This window comes from Ursus americanus, chromosome 2 (assembly GCF_024610735.1).
Source record: "Ursus americanus isolate L20-20 chromosome 2, mUrsAme1.1.p, whole genome shotgun sequence".
Lineage (NCBI taxonomy): Eukaryota > Metazoa > Chordata > Mammalia > Carnivora > Ursidae > Ursus > Ursus americanus.
In genome coordinates this window covers 20,629,814-20,643,857 of record NC_142128.1, presented here as the reverse complement: position 1 = coordinate 20,643,857, position 14,044 = coordinate 20,629,814, and the positions used below count along the sequence as shown (strand labels likewise).

The following is a 14,044-nucleotide window of genomic DNA, read 5'->3' as shown; positions in this document are numbered from 1 at the left end:
CTTAAGTCAGGGTGTGAATTGATACCTTCACTGTGCCACAGGGGTGCCGTGGATCTATCCCCCATAACCTTGAGGATCGGGATCCTGTGCTAAGCAGGTTTGGGCAGCGAGTGGTCAGTGAAAGAGCACAGGACCCACAGCCCAGACGCTGATGAAGCAAAACCATCTTCTGCTACAGCCTCTCTCTCCCGTGGACTGCTTCCCCTCCCCACTGTTCCTGCTCTGCAGATTGCCTCAGGATAGTTTTTCATTTCTAGCCACATAAAGTCATGAGTTTTGGGTTCTGTCTCCAATCACACATGGTGCACATGTTCTGGGTGTTTATGGGGAAAGGCAGCTGGGGGGTAGCGCCATGGCTGACTGTCCTCTTCCTGGGGGAATGCCAGTCCATCTCCCCAGTGTTGGAGTCCACAGCCAGGAAGACCATTTTGTCTGTGGCCGCAGTGGGAGCCTTAAGCCTCTCGATCACATCTAGAGTCCTTCGACAGGCTGGGAAGTAACAACACTAAGAGAAATGCAAGTGTGTGGCTGAGAGGGTTGCACTGGGAGAGAAGTGGAACACCAAACACCCCCCCCCCCACTTTTGTGTTTCTCATCAGCTCCTGGGCCCTGGGCTGCCATGGATGTGCACCTCAAAATTCTGAGGGCTCAGGAGGACACAGGGTAACAGGGAAAGGAGTGGTAGCTTGGGAGACAGGCAAGGCCACTCCCTTTGCCTGAACCACAGTGCTCATGAGGCAGCCACGGAGCCATTCTTATGTCTCCCTGGGGTCGTGGTCTCCTTCCTTCCACCAACACCAGAGAGGGTCATCCCCAGGACTGTGCTTGGGGTGCGCTTTCCCCAACAGGATCTGCATGTCTGCCCCAGCACTGGCCCAGCTCCCAGTCGGTGGAACTCAAGCACACCAGTCAGCATGTGTGGTTGCGGACCTCAACAGGGAGTCTTGGAGACCCATACAGGCCAGATGCAGGTCACATTCATGGCACCTCACGCCTAGATACAGTCAGTTCACATTGGTTCTCACCTTGTTGGCAAAGATGGGACATTAGTTTGGAAACGGATGGTGACTTCCATTTGAAAAACAGAACAGGAGCTAACACACAAGCTGGCCAGCGATGGCCAGTTTCCTCCCAGATAGTGCTTATCACCTCTGAGGGTAGTTAGCTAACAAAGGAACAGTTCACGCTGTCCCCATGTCCTCAGTTAAGGTGGGCCACCCTGTTTGTGATGCCACCTGTTTTATTCACCTTCTCCTCAGTTCCCTGGTGAGAGAGAGCTTCCTGTTGCAAACCTGTGGGGATCACCTGACACCCGACAGCTGTGATTGACAGCAGTTCACTAGTCACATATGCTCACAGTGCAGGGGTAGGATCCCCCACACTGTGCAGGGCTGCACAGGGATTGCTCTTGGGAACACAGAGAATAAGCAGGGGCTTGGAAGGCAAGACTGTGTCCTAAAGGTGGAGGGGGGCTGCAAGTCCTGGTTCCGATGGGAGGGTATGAGTGGCTTGCTTGAAGAACTTAGTGGGCTTCTAGGGAACTGAATGCTGCTCCTCAAAAATCAACAGGCACCATGTCTGGTCCCTGTGGTGAGAAGGGTTTTTGTTTAGGAGACCTTACTTTGCATTTGGCCATTTGAGCCCCTCCTTGATTTTCCCAGGCATCAAGACAGCCCTTAGTATGGAATCTTAATTTCAGGCTTATGCCACAAGAGGGTATGAAAAACGAATTCTTCTTAGAACTAATAATGGAGTTTCACGGTGAAACAGTACACAGAATAAACACATACAGTAAGTTGTACTGCCATATACTAGATATGAACATGTGGGCACCACAATCAAACACACTCACAATTAGTAATAAAACTATACTTGGGAATAAATCTAACAAGGCATGTCCAGGAGTCACATGCTGAAAGGTATTTAGCACTGATAAAGGAAATCAAAGATACAAATACATGGAGAGATACACAATACTCGTGAATTGTAAGATTAAGCGTAGTAAAGATGTTAACTCTCTCCAGATTTTTTTTTAAGATTTTATTTATTTATTTGACAGAGATAGAGACAGCTGGCGAGAGAGGGAACACAAGCAGGGGGAGTTGGAGAGGAAGAAGCAGGCTCGTAGCGGAGGAGCCTGACGTGGGGCTCGATCCCATAACGCCGGGATCACGCCCTGAGCCGAAGGCAGACGCTTAACCGCTGTGCCACCCAGGCGCCCCTCTCTCCAGATTTATAGAGAGATTTAATGCAATTGCTGTAAAATCCAGTAAGGTTTTCTTTTTTTTTCCTTTTTTGTCGTGATAGATAAGATTATTCAAAAATGTAATGTGGAAAGACAAAGGAATTAGAGTAGTTTCAAAAACAATTTAATAAAAGAATCATAAAATGGGAACATACAGTGTACCAAGTTTCAAAACTTATTAGATACTTATAATTGGGAAGACAGTGTGTCATCTGCAGGGCACACACACAGATCAATAGAACAGAACAAAGAGCCCAGAAATCGTCCCCACAAATACATCCAACTGATTTTGAAAAAGGTGCTAAAGCAATTCAACTGAGGAAAGATAGCCTTTCAACGGACTGTAGGCATTTAAAGCTGTGATGAGTTCATAGGCCCCAGACTGAGAAAAGAGCACCAGCAGGGAAGGAAGATGGTAGTTTGAGGTCCTACCAGGTGCTGTTGGGAAAGGAGGGATCTTTGTGCCCAGCTCAGGATGCAAGCTCCAAGCGCTGGGTGTCAGTTTCTTTCATCATTCTGAGCCGAGATCCTCCTGATCCATCAATTCCACAGTCTCCTGGGATTGTCCCGTCAGCTCCCACACTGCAAACCGGGGTCACCCCTAACTGAGCATCCAGTGCTCCAGACTCCATTAGCCTTCCCATTAGCATCATTGTCAGCCTATATGAGGTGGCAAGATGGTTCTCAGTAACTCTGTAAGTACATCCTTCCAGTCCAGCAAAAAAGAGAGCTCTTCTAGCCTAGCCACTCCCTCCCGTTCGACCCTGGCATTCATTCTGATTGGACAAACCCACCACCACCCTCCCCAGCTCTAAAGTATGGTGAGGGTGTTTGTGTGTGTGACCGGCCAGGCCTTGGTAAGTTTCACCATGTTTCAGGCGAGGAGCCTCATCTAATCCACACGGATTGAAAGGAGGGTTTAGTTCTTCATCATTAACTCAGGCTGTTGTAGAAGAAAGAATGCTGGATAGACAGAACACCAAATGCCTACTTTAGCCTCTTGCGGAGAAGTTTCATGGTTAATGCCTGCTTTTTGCTCCAATATGAATGTCCACAGGGGTTTTACATTTCAGATTCTCTTTCCTTGACTTTGTCAGAGGATGCAGATGAGCTGGCAGTGAACGTTCTCTGACATTGTCTCATGACATAGTTGAGGACTACCCCAGTATAGTCTCCTCTTTGGAGGCATCGCACAGCCTGAGTGAGACGCCTGAACTAGCCAGTAACAAACTCCACTCCCGTGTCATAAAGGTCTAGCTCCTTCATCAGCAACTTCTAAAGGAGTTGGGCCTGCCTGCAGGAAGCCTTTGGCGTGGCCCTCAGTGAAAAACGGACCAGTGTCCTGTGAATCAGATTTTTTTTCTGCAGAACAGAGGTGTCCTTTGCTTAGAAAACGACAAGAGGCACATCAATATATCTGCCTCCACCTTCTTCCAATTATTCTCAGCCTCACCATCCACACCTATGGGATTGACACTTTATACTACTTGCCCTTCACACTTACTACTTACTCACACCCATGGAATGTGTCCACTGCCAAGGTAGGAGACTGTGCTCATTCAGTGGTTTGCATTACCCTCTTGGCAGAGGACCACTCAACGAAAGTGGTGTATTTGATCTCACCACTCCCCCTGGCAAGCCTCCCTAAGCTCAGCCTTCTCCACTGTCATTTCTACTTTGGGTATCAATGAGTTCTTGTCCCTCCATTAAATACTAAGTAACCTTTTGATATCTGATCTTGCCCTAAGATATGTACCCTGACATTTTATTGTTAGTGTGTGTGTGTGTGTGTGTGAGTTCTTAAAGTTTGAGTAGCTCCATTCAGTGCTCCTGACAGAGAAATGGAACATACAAATGCACTTCTTTATTTTTCTAGGAAATGTTTTCTAAGAAGTCCAGTACAAAATATATATATAAGGAACGTCTTAAATATGCATGAAACACATGTGAACCACCCGAACGTGAGAAATGATTGAAGTGCCTATATAATCCTTCTCCTCCAGTGTTCTACCCTCCCCATTCCCTAAATGTCACAGATGTGGTGATTGTTTCCCCTCCCCTCATTCCTTTCTTCTTCTGTATAGTATTTTATCATTTATGTGCATTTACTCTAAACATTCGTTTTGCTTGGTTTGAACTTTTAAAAAATGTTCTATTCCCTTCTTTCACTGAATATTATGTTTCTTAACTTCAGCCATTGATGCTTGTAACTGGCAGCTCTAGTTCGCTTTCACTACTACATAGTTTCCTATTGTAGCAGTTTTCCGCACATTCCTTCCTCCACATTTGAAAGGCGATTATGTGCGCAAAGCCCTTACTTAGCACAACTCTTGGCGCAGAGTCAGCGCTCCATGAACATTTGTTCAGTGGTTGAGACTGAGCCCCGACTCAATGTAACACTAACACTTGTTTCCTCAGGCTGGATTCTCTGCGCCTCGCCCCAATGCTGAGGATCTTGTAGCTCTTCCCCCTCCTGTGAATGACAGAAAATGTGCTGGTGCTCTCCCCGTGCATCCATGACTACAATTCCCGGAATGCATTGCGGTGCCTCTTTACGTCCGTTTCCCTTTACGTCCCGCCCCCAGAGCGATTCTGCATTTAGTGGGCGGGGCTATATTTTTTTAATCCAATGAACCCTTCCTGAGGGGGCGGAGAAATTGTCCAATCAGCGTCTGGGCAGAGTCGCCAATGAGCGGGAAGGTTGTCAGGGCAGCCGACGTATGCGGCCTCCCTAAGCCGCCTCAGCTGAGCGCGGTGGAACCAACCCCTCCTACCTTCTCCGAGGCTGGCTGGTTCCCCTGGCGCCTGCGGAACGCTCTTCCGTGTTCCCGGTGGGCGCAGCATCCCGGAACCTCCACGGACATGGCCAGTAGCCTGAGGACGCCCTCTTTCACCTCCTGTTCTTCCTCCTCGACAGACACAGACGACGACGATGGTGTGCGCGGCACTTGCAAAGATGCTTCTATGTGCAGAGGTGCCTGCGGGGCGCGGGGTCCCCAGGGGCGTCCCCGGGGGACTGGGGTTTGTGTGGGGGGAGGCGGGCCTGTGTCTCAGGAACTCGCTTGTGCACTAGAAGGTAGCCGTCAAGTCGTGCGCCCCGGGTTTCACACGTGTGAAGTGCCCAGAGCGGGGCTTCATTCGTGGAGGTGATAATGACCTCACCTGTGCTGTGCGCCGGGCCTGGGGATGCCGTGAGTGGGACTCCGGCGCTGAACCAGGTAGACGGGGGCTTGGCCTTCTTGGGGCTAAAGTCTGTCTGCAAGACCGAGGAGGAGCAAATAAGTGTGGTGTTGATGGGGGAGGAGGAGTTCAGGTTCTCCCTCTTGAATAGGTTACTTTCCACTGGGGGTTGTCAGGATCCCCACTGCACCTGAGGTCGGGCCAGTCAAGGGGTGTGTGTGTGTAGGGGGGACATGGTCTGCCTAGGAGCACGTAATATTGGTGTGCAGAGCCAGTACTTTTCAGAGCTCTTGCATGTTTGCCGCAAGAGTCTACATTCTTAGGGGTCTAGTGGGGCAGCGTTGTGAGCACAGATAAGTGTGACAAGTCGGAAAGCACGAGGCTGGAGTGTACTTCATTCATTGGTTCACTCAACAGAAATTGTTGAGAGTGTACTTTGTGGTTGACCCTTTCTTTTGGGTGGGTGGTGGGTATTCAGTGACGGGGAACACATGATAAATAGGACTGGCATGGTGCATGATGTAGTTACCACCTGGCTGGAAAAGACAGGAAGCAAATAATTACCCATGATATACATAATTACCGCTTTGCTTTGAGTGCTGAGAAATACAGTGTGCATTAGAGGTTGTAATTTAGGCAATACCATATAAGCTGAGAACAGAAGGCTAAGAATAAACAGGGATGTGGGGGGGGGAGTGTTCCCTTAGAATAGGAGAGGAATGTGAACTATTAAAGGAATTGAGAGAATGTCCTTGAAGCTGGGGCCATGTAGGGACTGTAGGTTGGGGAAAGCCAATGTTTGGGGTTAAGACTTGCACTTTTTGTAGGTTCTTGGACACTAAGCGTAGTGATTGAAACATGGAGTCCAGAGCCAAGCTGATCCTAGCTCTGCCACTTATGAGCTGTGTTACTAAACCATTCTGCATCTCAGTTTCCTGATTTGAGAAATGGGGATGATGATAATCCCTCTTCACACATGACTGTGAAGATTAAATGATAGTTAACATTAATAAAACACTTAGAGCCATGTCTGGCATGTAGTAGGTGTTAGTGGTGGTTGATTCAAGAAATAGATGAATACATATCTAAGTATTGAAGACTTGGAGGCAGTGTGTGGTGAAATTTGTGAAGGCTAATGGCTTCCACCCAACTTCATTTCTTCTCCAGCATTCAGGTGCTGTTGACCACGTGTGTCACACTGTTGAATTAGAAATAATTCTTCTCATATTGACTGTTATTTGCTAAGAGAATCTGAAGTGCCATCGATGTGATCAGAGAGAGAGAATACTTTTCAGTACGATGTTACGATTAGGTTTATTTAAAATTTATTGGTACTATTGATTATTTAATATTTGTTGGTAACTGTTTTTGCAAAGTTGCTTACTTAAAAAAAAGTAAATTGACCGTAGAGTAATTCAGACACAGAATAAGGACAGAGAAGTAGTATAACTAGAGCTTGCCTTTTCTTGACTCTCCATGGGATAGTTTTGATAATTTCTCTGTTCTTCTCTTAGATTCCAGTGCCCCCCTGTGTCTGCAGACATGTCAACATTGTAAGGGAAGTTTGGGTTTGGAATTGCAGAGACTCTAGGCAGTTGTACCCAGCCCAGAGGGCAGATCAGCAGAGCCTGTGGGGCTTTTTAAAGAAAACACAAATGCTTAGGTCCTCCTCTAGACTCACTGAGTCAGAATCTTCTGGGATAGGTCTCAGGCTCTAAAGACCAGGCATGTGTGCCATCGGGATGCAATCCTTCAAGGTTTTTTTTTTTTTTGCACTGGGCTTTCCTTCATCGGAACAACATGCAACATGATTGGGAGATTACATAAATTAATGTTTGAGGACATTTTCCAGGGCTCTGTCCTTCAAGTTTTGTGATCTGCATCTTCACTGTAGTGTGTTAAACCCTTAAGCCTTGTCAGAAAGTCATGTTATTAATAACGTAGGGATTCCTTGCATTACCTGGGGAAATCACTTTCTGCCTCAGTCCATTCTTTGGAATGGGGATTAGAATGGTAACCCACCTTTGGGATGTAAGGATGAAATGAGAAATAGGTCCAAGGCAGTTAGTACAGGATCCAGCACAGAGTGAAGCCTTCCATAAATTATTATTACTACTTCTGATTTCCCTCCACTATTTATTTATTTTACAGATTATATTTATTCATTTATTTTAGAGAGAGAGCGTGCATGGGCGGGGGCAGAAGAGGATGGAAGGGGGGGGGAGATCTTGAGCAGAATCCCCACTGAGTGTGGAACCCAACTTGGGGCTCAATCTCAGGACTTTCAGATGATGACCTGAGCCGAAATCAGAAGTTGGACACTGAACCGACTGGGCCACCTAGGCACCTCTTGATTTCCCTCTGTTCTGAATATTATTTGGTTGCAGTTATGGAGTCCTAGTTATGTCCTAGCTGTGGGTCAGGCTGGTGCCTGCCGCCCTAGGTTACAGTCATAAAACCCTTAAAAAATAACGTTAAGAAAGCCAGTTGGCCTCCCAGGACACCTAGGAGTCCCTCTAAAAAAGGGAACCATCCTTTCCTACTGTGACAGTGGTCAGCATCCTCCAGAAAGGCCACTGGAAGCACACCTGTCCTTAAACACAGTGGGTTCGTTACTCATCCTGAGGCAAAACCCACATCATGGGGAACTGTGGGGCTGGTGAATAAGAAAGAGGGTGTTAGAAAGAACTTACAGGATTTGGACTTTGGGTGGATGTTTTGGGGAGTGTTCAAAGAAGCAGGTGTGCTTCAAAGAAGCACACAAAGGTGTGCTCTAGACTGCGTGCCGACTGGAGGTGAGACAGTTCTGGGATTGGGTAGCTCCATCAGTCTTTTCTAGAAGGAGGTATGAGTAGTGTGACAACTGGTGTCGTTCAGAAGGAAGGCACTTGCTGGTATCAGCTGGGAGAGAGGAATGATTGGTATTTTCTACCTGGCATGACAACCTGGTTTTTGTCTGTTTGGACAAGAGGAAGTGGTCCTTTTTTGTCTCCCTTCATCACCTTGGCTATGTCACGTTGTGCTGCTATTCTGCGAGATGGTTTGTGTCCAACAGGAGAACCACATGGCCTCCCTGTGAGCCCCAGGCCCGCTTCTACCAGCAGTGCAGCCTGGCTCAAGGTGCCAGGCGACCTCCTCGATGTCACCGCTCCTTTTCCTTCCTTCACAGTAGAGGAGGGAAGTCTTCAAAAGGCAAATAGGTGTTTTCCAGGTAGAAGAAACTAGCCTGGACATTGAAGCACAGGGCTGTGTCAGGGGCACGAGACACTGGGTCGAGGAGTGAGTAGCAACAAGAATTCTGGAGAAGTTGTCAGATAACGAAATGCGGGAGGTAGAAGGGTTTCAAGTGGGGGAGCTGACATGCTCTGCGTTTGCTTTAGATGGATCCCCGGCAGCCTTGTGGGAGATGCATTGGTGACCAAGGGAAAGTCAAGGGAAAGTCTGTTCCCCTTTCCTTTTCTGGCTCAGGGCCCTTCTCCTACCTGCTCTGTTGCAACAAGTCCTTCACGTCCAGCTCCCTGTCCCATCCACGTGCTCCTGCTCTGGCCAGGGTGATTCTTTTGGAATCCCAGATCTTCTGTTACGTGTTCCTGGAAACCTTTTGATTCCCCATGAGCCGCAAGGTGAGAATCTGCACTGTGTGGCATGACTCACTTTGCTTTTCATGATCTTCTCACGGAACCCTGGGTCTCCCGCTGCCAACTGGAAATCTGCATTCCGATGTCTCATAATTATCTCAAACCCATTCTTTCCAAAAGTGTGCTTGAGATCCCCTTCCTGTATTTTCCTCATTGCCACTGCTACTCCCCAACTCCGTGAATGGGGCCACTGTGTCCTCCAGCTCCCACGTGCAAAAGGGAGGAGTCATCTTGGAACTCTGCTTTTACTTCCTCACCCCCTTATGCGATCATTCACCCAGACCTGTGACTTTATCTGCTAAATATTTCTGGAATTTTGGGGCGCCTGGGTGGCGCAGTCGTTAAGCGTCTGCCTTCGGCTCAGGGTGTGATCCCAGAGTCCTGGGATCGAGCCCCACATCGGGCTCCCTGCTCTGCTGGGAGCCTTCTTCTTCCTCTCCCACTCCCCTGCTTGTGTTCCCTCTCTTCACTGGCTGTCTGTCTCTCTGTCAAATAAATAAAGTAAAATAAAATCTTTAAAAAAAATATTTCTGGAATCTACGTCCTTTTCTCCACCTCTGCTTCTTCCCTCTCAGTCCAAGTTACAGTCGTTTGTGGTCTGAGCCATGCTGCCAGTCTGCTTGCTGAGCTTCCAGGTGCTCCTGCCTCCCCCAAATCCCTGTCTCCCCCTGAAGCCAGAGGTTTGTGGAAGGCCCATTCGATCATGTCACTGCCTAGTTTCCTGGCTTCTTGTTGCTGTTTGAGATAGACCCAGATGTTCCTTCTGTGTCTGCAAGGCTGCTCCGTCCTCCTTCTCCAGTCTTGCTTCCCCCTCGCCTTCCCTGCCCTACACGATCTGGTCAGTCCTTCCAGTGTGCCCGCCGGCCTTGGGGCGGCTTGGCTGCTCCCGCTGCCCAAGATGCTTTTACCCCCACCCCCCTTGCCTCATGAGCTCTCATCTTCCCTTAGATGAATGCAGTCACTCCATATTCTTTATTGAATGCCTACTCAGTTGCCGGAGGCTCGGTTCTCATGTGGTTCCAGATGTGACCCAGACAGACCATGGTGGAGCTGTTAGCGAGCCTTTCTTCCAGAGAGAGAAGCGCCAGGGAACACAGAGGCAAGCAGTCCGGCGTGTCAGGGGTGCTGGATGCTGTAGGAGGGCTGGAAGGGTTTATCATCTGAGCTGGGATGGCCGGAGAAGCACCCTGAGGACAGCGTTGGGGAAAGCCTTGCAGGTGGTGAGGGAGTGAGCCCTGTGCATGTCTGTGGGAACAGTGTCCCAGGCAGAGAAGGGGGAGTAGGAAGGCCTCCGTGGAGAGAGCTGGCCTGACTTGTTCCAGGAATGACGAGGCCAGAGTGAGGGAGAAGGAGGAGATAGCAGATGGGGTCTTAGGGACCTGGGGTGGTGGCCACTGGGGGATTTTGAAGTGAAGAGTGAGGTGACCTGACTTGGGTTTTATGGGATCACTTCAGCTTCTCTGTTGAGAACAGTGAGGGTGGAAGCAGGGAGATCAATTAGGAGGCTACTGGAATATTCCAAGACATGATGCTGCCGGCTTGGATCAGGATGGTAGGGGTGGAAGTGATGAACACAGACCAGGTTCTGGGTACATGTTGAAGAAAAAGCTGATGGGATGTGCTGACAGATTGGATGTGGGTGAGGCCGATGAGTGAAAGAAGGTCCCCAGCCTTCTGGCTCATGTTGGATGCGGCTCCCTCCGGCGGCCCCTGACACCTGCAGACAAGGTCCAGCCCATTATCTGTTCTCTATGTATCTTCTTCGTGGCAGTCAGCCCCATCGCAATGGAGACATCTTGTTTAATGTTTGTCTCCCCCGTGAGAATCATGGTGCCAAGAGGGACCGTGTGTGTCTCAGGGCCACGTGCCTTGTAGACCCCTAGGAAGTATTCCTCAGCCAGCAGAGTGACGAGGAACTGAATGTAGATGCTCAAGGTTCTATTTCCTGATGAGGACTCAAAATTGCCATGTTCTGTTTCCCTGGTTTTGAGTGGTCTGTGTGTTTTAGAAACCAGGCCAGGGGCTGGAAGACTGAGATTCTATTGTGAGAATTCCAGAAGTTAACCTGATTTCAACTGCATCAAAAAAAGTCACTCTTGAGGTGCAAGTGGGTCAGAGGATCACCTCTTGGGAGAGGTAGCATTTTCTGGAAGGCTTAGCTAGGCCTTTCCAGCTCACTGATGGCATCTTCCTGGCTCTGCCCAGAGAGCAGGGCTGAACTTTTGATCTGAAATATTCTGATGGTGGGGATTGGTGCTTTCCCTCCCCAGAGAAGACATGTCAGTTTAGAATGAAAATATTCTGGTGAGGACAAATTGGCAGCCAAACGTGCTCATCAGGAAAGTCAAATAAATCATGGATTTTCTGGGTTTTTTGTCCCCTCACCCCATTTTTCCCATAAGGAACAAATTAAATTTTGGCAAATATTTGTGAAAAACAGTGGTCTGAGATCTAGAATACTAATTTTTTTTCTTTTAATGGTTAAGTTTTTTTTTTAAGATTTAATGTTTTTGTTTTTGTTTTTTATTTAAAGATTTTATTTATTTATTTGGCAGAGATAGAGACAGCCAGCGAGAGAGGGAATACAGGCAGGGGGAGTGGGAGAGGAAGAAGCAGGCTCCCAGCAGAGGAGCCCGATGTGGGACTCGATCCCGGAACGCCGGGATCACGCCCTGAGCCGAAGGCAGACGCTTCAACGACTGCGCCACCCAGGCGCCCCATAAGATTTAATGTTTAAGTAATCTCTACACACAGCATGGGGCTGGAAATCACAATTTTTTTTTTAAAGATTTTATTTATTTATTTGACAGATAGCCAGCGAGAGAGGGAACACAAGCAGGGGGAGTGGGAGAGGAAGAAGCAGGCTTCCAGAGGAAGAGCCTGATGTGGGGCTCGATCCCACAAGGGAGGGATCAGGCCCTGAGCCGAAGGCAGACGCTTAAGGACTGAGCCACCCAGGCGCCCCTGGAAATCACAATCCTGTCAAGAGTCACATGCTCTCCTGACTGAGCAACCTGGCCCTCCTTAAGGATTAACTTTTTAAATGACAAAAGTAAATACATTTCTCCCACTCAGCCTAATTTGAATATACTGTACATACAGTGTTTTTTGTGTTTTTTAATGGCTGAATTGTATTCCACAGTGTGGTTGTACTTTACGTGATGATTCTTCTGTTTGTCATTTGGGTGGCTATGATTTTGCTATTAAGATCGGGCTGTGATGAACATATTTTTGCATGTGTGTTTGAGTTTTCCAGTGAGATGGATTTCAGGGTAAGAGCTTCTGCAAAATGATCCTCAAGAGTGATTATGTCAGTTTCTGTTTTGACCTATGGTAAATAAGATGCTAATCACAGAGTATTTCTCAGTCTCTTAAATTTTTTGTCAACATGCGGGGGTGGGGGGGAAGATAATGCCTGTTTTAAATTTATATATATATATATATGTTTATGTTTTATATTTAAATCTAAATATATATTTATTATATATACATATTTATTTTGTATATGTGTTTAAATTTATATATATAAATATATATTTATAGATATACAAATATATATTTTAAAGAGTTACTTGTTCACGAGTGAACACAGGGGAGGGCCAGAGGGAGAGGGAGAGAGACAATCTCAAGCAGATTCCACACTGAGCACAGAACCTGACTGGGGCTGGATCCCACAATCCCGAGATCATGACCTGAGTCAAAATCAAGAGTCAGATGCTTAACCGATTGAGCCACCCAAGTGCCCCTTAAATTTATATTTTTATAATCAGTAGTAAGACTGAGCATTTTTAGTTGGTCACTGTCAGTGATACTTTTTTCACATGAGCCTTCTCTCCTTATCATTTTCCTACTGGGTTGTTGTCTTTTTGTTTGGGTATTTATATTTTTATTATTGATTTGTAAGAACTTTTTATATGTAGGATAGTAGTCCTTTGCCTCTGTATTTGTTGCAGTATTTTCTCTCAAACTGTTGCCTTTCAGTTTAGCTTGTACCATACATTTCATGATACATTTCATTCTGAATCTTTATGGTGCCAAATCTCACAGTCTAACTTTATGGCTTGTGGCTTTGGATAATGCTTTAAAAGACCATTTTCAATCACTACATTTTCTTTTAGCACTTTTATGGTTTGGGCTCCTACTGCTTAGACCATTCATCTATTTTTATTATTCTGTATGTTATAAGGTAGCAGTTTTGGTCCCTACAACATCTAGTGATGGTCCATATCCCCCATGGATTTGAAACATCACTTAGATACTAAATTGTTATATATATTTTAACACAGCCATGTGTCTGCCTTCTTCACTTCCAGTTGGAATTTGTTTTTTTCATTTTGATGCATGAACATTTTGACTGGCAAAGTTACTTAGTTGTGAATTGATTGAGAGCTCCCACAGCTTGCTTCTCAGAATAAGAAGAGGTTTGTACTAGGGAATAACACCCTTTTCTTAGTTCATTTGAGCAGCTATACTGCAGGAAGGAAGAAAAGAAAGGGACACTGACCAAAGGTATGTGTGTAAGTCTGTGAAAGCAATAGCTTTTCAGGAAGCCTGTGGTGTAGACTTCAACATACATGTCATTGGCCAGAACTAAGCATGTGGCCCTACCTCTAGGTGCAGGAACATGTGAGAGGGGAGAATTTCTCACAGGGCAGATTGATACCTTGAACAAAATTGGGGTCCTCTTAGTAAGGAAGAAGGGGTAGGTGGATATTGAAAGGGGAATTTGGAGGGTCAGCTACATCTCTCTTGGCTCTTTTTTTTTTTTTTTTCCTTTATAATTTCCCTAGGTCGGGGTGCCTGGGTGGTTCAGTCGGATTGAATGGCTTAATCTCAGGGTTTGAGTTCAAGCCCCACGTTGGTCTCCATGCTGGGTGTGTAGCCTATTAAAAAAAAAGAGAGAAAAGAAAAAGAAAAAAATTACCTCAAGTATTCTTAAGAGACAGAGGTGAAAGGGAAGAAAGCAAATGGAGGTGGGAGG

General features: G+C 46.8%; 1 pseudogene across 16 annotated transcripts in view; it reads left to right on the top strand.

Moving 5' to 3' along the window:
* Positions 1–4,016: 4,016 nt before the first annotated feature.
* The window catches only part of LOC148110502 (thyroid receptor-interacting protein 11 pseudogene), a 46,693-nt pseudogene continuing 36,665 nt past the window's right edge, over positions 4,017–14,044 (top strand). For 15 of the 16 annotated variants that reach the window (XR_015727504.1, XR_015727501.1, XR_015727494.1 and 12 more), the window contains exon 1: positions 4,017–5,219. The product of XR_015727504.1 is annotated as a thyroid receptor-interacting protein 11 pseudogene, transcript variant X17 (transcript). Of the gene's footprint in view, positions 5,220–7,654; positions 12,336–14,044 lie in introns of those variants that run through there. The other variant, XR_015727446.1, reaches the window with a different exon arrangement.